The sequence below is a fragment of the Delphinapterus leucas genome, chromosome 12 (assembly GCF_059928025.1).
Source record: "Delphinapterus leucas isolate spDelLeu-1000000601 "Yukka" chromosome 12, BTC_Dleu_Yukka2, whole genome shotgun sequence".
Taxonomy (NCBI): domain Eukaryota; kingdom Metazoa; phylum Chordata; class Mammalia; order Artiodactyla; family Monodontidae; genus Delphinapterus; species Delphinapterus leucas.
Window position 1 is genome coordinate 31,463,015 of NC_143140.1, and position 6,078 is coordinate 31,469,092.

Here is a 6,078-nt window from a genome sequence, read left to right on the forward strand (position 1 = left end):
CTGGGATAAACCCCACTTGATCGTGGTTTATGATCCTTTTAATGTGCTGTTGGATTGTTTTTGCCAGTATTTTCTTGAGGATTTTTCCATCAAAGTTCATCAGTATTATTGACCTGTAGTTTTCTTTTTTTGTGACATCTTTGTCTGGTTTTGCTATCAGGATGATGGTGGCCTCATAGAATGCGTTTGCGAGTGTTCCTCCCTCGGCTATATTTTGGAAGAGTTTGAGAAGGATAGGTGTTAGCTCTTCTCTAAATGTTTGATAGAATTCTCCTGTGAAGCCATCTGGTCCTGGGCTTTTGTTTGTTGGAAGATTTTAAATCACAGTTTCAATTTCAGTGCTTGTGATTGGTCTGTTCATATTTTCTATTTCTTCCTGGTTCAGTCTCGACAGGTTGTGCATTTCTAACAATTTGTCCATTTCTTCCAGATTGTCCATTTTATTGGCATAGTGTTGCTTGTAGTAATCTCTCATGATCCTTTGTATTTCTGCAGTGTCAGTTGTTACTTCTCCTTTTTCATTTCTAATTCTATTGATTTGAGTCTTCTCCCTTTTTTTCTTGATGAGTCTGGCTAATGGTTTATCAATTTTGTTTATCTCCTCAAAGAACCAGGCTTTTGTTTTATTGATCTTTGCTATCGTTTCCTTCATTTCTTTTTCATTTGTTTCTGATATTATCTTTATGATTTCTTTCCTTCTGCTAACTTTGGGGTCTTTTTGTTCTTCTTTCTCTAATTGCTTTAGGTGCAAGATTAGGTTGTTCATTTGAGATTTTTCTTGTTTCTTGAGGTAGGATTGTATTGCTATAAACTTCCTTCTTAGAACTGCTTTTGCTGCATCCTGTAGTTTTTAGGTTGTCATGTTTTCATTGTCATTTGTTGCTAGGTATTTTTTTATTTCTGCTTTGATTTCTTCAGTGATCTCTTGGTTATTTAGTAGATTATTGTTTAGCCTCCATATATTTGTATTTTTTACAGTTTTTTCCCTGTAATTTATATCTAATCTCATAGTGTTGTGGTCGGAGAAGATACTTGATACAATTTCAGTTTTCTCTAAATTTACCAAGGCTTGATTTGTGACCCAAGATATGATCTATCCTGGAGAATGTTCCATGAGCACTTGAGAAGAAAGTGTAATCTGTTGTTTTTGGATTGAATGTCCTATAAATATCAATTAAGTCCATCTTGTTTAATGTGTCATTTAAAGCTTGTGTTTCCTTATTTATTTTTATTTTGGATGATCTGTCCATTGGTTAAAGTGGGGCGTTAAATTCCCCTACTATGATTGTGTTACTGTCAATTTCCCCTTTTGTGGCTGTTAGCATTTTCCTTATGTATTGAGGTGCTCCTATGTTGGGTGTATAAATATTTACAGTTGTTATATCTTCTTCTTGGATTGATCCCTTGATCATTATGTGGTGTCCCTCTTTGTCTCTTGTAATAGTCTTTATATAAAAGTCTATTTTATCTCATATGAGAATTGCTACTCCAGCTTTCTTTTGGTTTCCATTTGCATGGAATATCTTTTTCCATCCCCTCACTTTCAGTCTGTATGTGTCCCTAGGTCTGAACTGGGTCTCTTGTTGATAGCATATATATGGGTCTTGTTTTTGTATCCATTCAACCAGTCTATGTCTTTTGGTTGGAGCATTTAATCCATTTACATTTAAAGTAGTTATCAATATGTATGTTCCTGTTACCATTTTCTTAATTCTTTTGGGTTTGTTTTTGTAGGTTTTTTCCTTCTCTTGTGTTTCCTGCCTAGAGAAGTTCTCTTAGCATTTGTTGTAAAGCTGGTTTAGTGGTGCTGAATTCTCTTAACTTTTGCTTTTCTGTAAAGGTTTGAATTTCTGTGTCGAATCTGAATGAGATCCTTGCTGGGTAGAGTAATCTTGGTTGTAGGTTTTTCCCTTTCATCACTTTAAATATGTCCTGCCACTCCCTTCTGACTTGCAGAGTTTCAGCTGAAAGATCAGCGGTTATACTTATGGGGATTCCCTTGTATGTTATTTGTTGCTTTTCCCTTGCTGCTTTTAATATTTTTTCTTTGTACTTAATTTTTGATAGTTTGATTAATATGTATTTTGGCATGTTTCTCCTTGGATTTATCCTGTATGGGACTCTCTGTGCTTCCTGGACTTGATTGACTATTTCCTTTCCCATGTTATGTAAGTTTTCACCTATAATCTCTTCAAATATTTTCTCAGACCCTTTCTTTTTCTCTTCTTCTTCTGGGGCCCCTATAATTTGAATGTTGGTGTGTTTAATGCTCTCCCAGAAGTCTCTGAGAGTGTCCTCAATTCTTTTTCATTCTTTTTTCTTTATTCTCCTCTGTGGTGGTTATTTCCACTATTTTACCTTCCAGGTCACTTATCCGTTCTTCTGCCTCAGTTATTCTGCTATTGATCCCTTCTAGAGAAATTTTTATTTCATTTATTGTTGTTCATCATTGTTTGTTTGCTCTTTAGTTCTTCTAGGTACTTGTTAAACATTTCTTGTATTTTCTCCATTCTATTTCCAAGATTTTGGATCATCTTTACTATCATTACTCTGAATTCTTTTTCAGGTAGACTGCCTATTCCCTCTTCATTTGTTAGGTCTGGTGGGTTTTTACCTTGCTGCTTCATCTGCTGCATATTTCTCTGTCTTCTCATCTTGTTTGACTTACTGTGTTTGGGGTCTCCTTTTCTCAGGCTGCAGGTTCATAGTTCCCGTTGTTATTGGTGTCTGCCCCCAGTGGATGAGGTTGGTTCAGTGGCCTGTGTAGCCTTCCTGGGGGAGGGGAATGGTCCTGTGTTCTGGTGGGTGGGGCTGGATCTTGTCTTTCTGGTGGGCAGGGCCACGTGCAGTGGTGTATTTTGTGGTGTTTGTGAACTCATTATAGTTTTAGGCAGCCTCTCTGTTTATGGTTGGGGTTGTGTTCCTGTCTTGCTAGTTGTTTGGCATGGCGTGTCCAGCACTGTAGTTTGCTGACCGTTGGATGGAGCTAGGTCTTAGTGTTGAGATGGAGATCTCTGGGAGAGCTCTTGCTGATTGATATGTGGGGCTGGGAAGCCACTGTTGGTCCAATGTCCTGAACTCAGATCTCCCACCTCAGAGGCTCAGGCCTGACACCAGACTGGAGCACTGAGACCCTGCCAGCCACAAGGCTGGATCCACATCAGAAGAGCAAGGAATAGACAGTACTTCCTCAGAACTAAAATCCTCACTGTTGTCCTCCTGGCTGGGTCTCTGCAACACTTAATCCCTTACGTCATAAGCTGATGGCAGGTCCAAAGCATTGCTGTCCTGTGACTGGGTTCCTGGAGCTGCTTCCTGAGTTGGCATAGTCTGCCCCCGCAACAGCTGCCACCTCAAACCGGAAGTGGTGGTGCCATGATTGTTATGGGAAAAGTGGAGTTTGAAAAGAAGTCGCCAGAACCATTTTTCAGCAAAAGTCGTTTTATTTAGTTGAGGTCTTCTGATACCAACTCTTTATTCAACACCATAGATCTGTTCCAATGTCCATTTAGTGAGGATCACTGAGAACGATTTGTACAATTGATTGGTGATACTGAGCACAGAATTGATGCTTCCTCCTTTCAGGAGCCCTTCCAAGAGGAAACAGAATTGTCAAGAAAAATGCAGGATAGTATTTCATCTGGGTAACACTGGATATCACAGTTGCTAGAACTCTGCTTATGTAAATCCTGCATATTTTCTCTTTGCTTTTTGACACCATGCAGGGACTAACTCCCCTGAATACTAGAGTGTTTTATATTTGTATTCATGGTAGCTGTTCACTAAAACTACCGCAGATAATTTAGGTAATTGGCAAACCACAGGGGCACTTAGTCTGCTCACCTAACAATTTTAGGTTGCCTCATCACCACTCTAATTGGCAGTGGGTGGTTACTGGTCCATTTGCCATGTATTATGACAAAAGATGCCGATGGAGCCCAGCAGTGGGTGTGTTGTACCTTTGCCCTGCTTCTGGCATGCAGAAAGCAAGCCCACTGTTTTTGCATAGCAAGTAGCATGGCTGGACATTTTTCCTACGTCAAAAGAGTTTTTACTCTTGTAAAATGACAACTTTCCCCAGCAAAGGCCTGATCTCAGAACTGACACATATCCTTTCTGTCAACCACTGCATAGGACATTGTCCCTATAAACAAGGGTGCATCAGTCAAGGTAATTTTCTTCATTTTCACCACATTTTTATTATCAGAACTCCTCTGAAGCTTGAAATTGAAATCTGTTTCTTTCTTGACATTTTTCTCTATATTGGACATGTAATTATGGGCCCAAACCAAGTTCAAGAGGAATGGATCAACAAAGCCCACAGCTAAGTACACTAAACTTTTATATTGAAGGAAAATATGAATTCCAAGGTAGATTTGGACAGCTGTGCTATGGATGCTACAGTGAGCAACTGTGGAATCAGAAGAACTATCCCATGGTTAACTGACTTTGTTTTACATAAATGCAAGGAACATAAAAACAGAAATCCAGCTCTCCTAGCATAAGACAGTGCTTCTTAGTATTTTGAAGATAAGACCTCATTTTAAAAATAATAAAAAGGTGTCCAGTTGATAAAATAATTGTAATTCTACCATTTATTGATTGAGAATACATTAGTCTTAATTACATAATTCAAAGAAAATATTTTATTAACTACATCAGCAACCTCATATAGAGGAAATAAGTGTAAAGAACATAAATTATTCTAAAGACTGTGTTTTGTGTTAATAGATAGATTGACAGATACATTATAGTAGCCCTGTGGCCTATGGTCTGAAAATCTCTGATGTAGGGCCTGCAAAGAAAGACCTAGTTTAGTTTAGGTTTGCAGTCAAATTGTGTTGATAAACATTCATCAGGCTAAGAAAATGGGTTAATGATGTTATGACATTGTGTGGGAAGTAATCGTAGGTATGTTTACATTAATTAACTAAAAATTAACCTAGAACTAAGGAAAAGTAATTAGTGTTTACTGATTAGAACGCTGTTAAATTATCTTTTATTTCCAACTCTTTGCCAGTTTGAAGTTACCTGTAATCTTTAACACGAGTTGGTATGCTCAATTTTTAATCGTGTGCTCAAATTTCAGACAACATTATGGAATTCATTCAGAACAAAGACTACAGGCTCTGGCCACATTTTCATGTCGTGGCATGAATAATTAGGTAGAGGACTTTTGAAAGCTTTTACTTTCGGAATGGCTGCAGTATGCTCCTGCCTACAGTTCTATTCTCATCAGTTTGAGCTTGCCCTGGACGCTGCTTTCTGCCTGATTTTTAGCTGGGATAGACCCAAGCACGCTTGTATTTGCTATTCATGTTTGAAGATGCTGCTGTGAAGAGTATCATCCGTTGAATGAGAGCAAAGTTACCGACGTCCCCACAGCTTTGTTTTCTCTGGTGGTGGAGTAGAGCCAAAGCTTCAGGAAGCTTTAACACTCCAGTTGGGATCTCTGTCACAGAGCCCTGGAAATAGTCATGTTTTGAGGCTTGTCCTCCCTCTGACTTTCCCATCATCTATATGGATACCACTTTATCAGCTATGCTACTACTCCTTGGGGCCTTACATATTTTGTCAGAGCGCTTTGCTAATGGTTTTCTCACCTCAGCCCGTCTATGGAGGTCTTACCAGCCGTCTTATCTCTGTTTAAGTCACAAATGGTACACCTGTGCTAACTTAACTCTATTCTGGGACTTCAGGATAAGTGTTCCCTGGACCAAGGTTTCTCAACCTTGGCCGTATTGTATTTCGGAACAGATAAAATTTCGTTGTGGAGGACTGTCTGTGCCTGGTAAGGTGTGTGGTCTCTGCCCACTAGATGTCAGTAGCACCCCCTCCCTGGGTGGTGACAACCAAAATGTCTCAAGACTTTGCCAATGTGCTCTTGGAGCTAAAATCATCTCTAGCTGAGAACCACTGCCCTAGTCTGTCAAGTGATACTCAATATGGCCCATATATAAGAATGAAGAAGATGTAAGAAGGTGGATATGATATTTATTATAGGCCTAAAACATTTAATCAGAGGTAAAATGGGACAGTATTGTGACCATTGCTGAAATCACTTTCTAGGTTCAAGAT

At 38.9% G+C, this 6,078-nt stretch overlaps 1 pseudogene; it reads right to left on the reverse strand.

Annotated features, from left to right (window-relative positions):
- Nucleotides 1–1,581: 1,581 nt before the first annotated feature.
- LOC149747857 (shieldin complex subunit 1 pseudogene) lies at nucleotides 1,582–3,870 on the reverse strand (annotated as a pseudogene).
- Nucleotides 3,871–6,078: the final 2,208 nt, after the last annotated feature.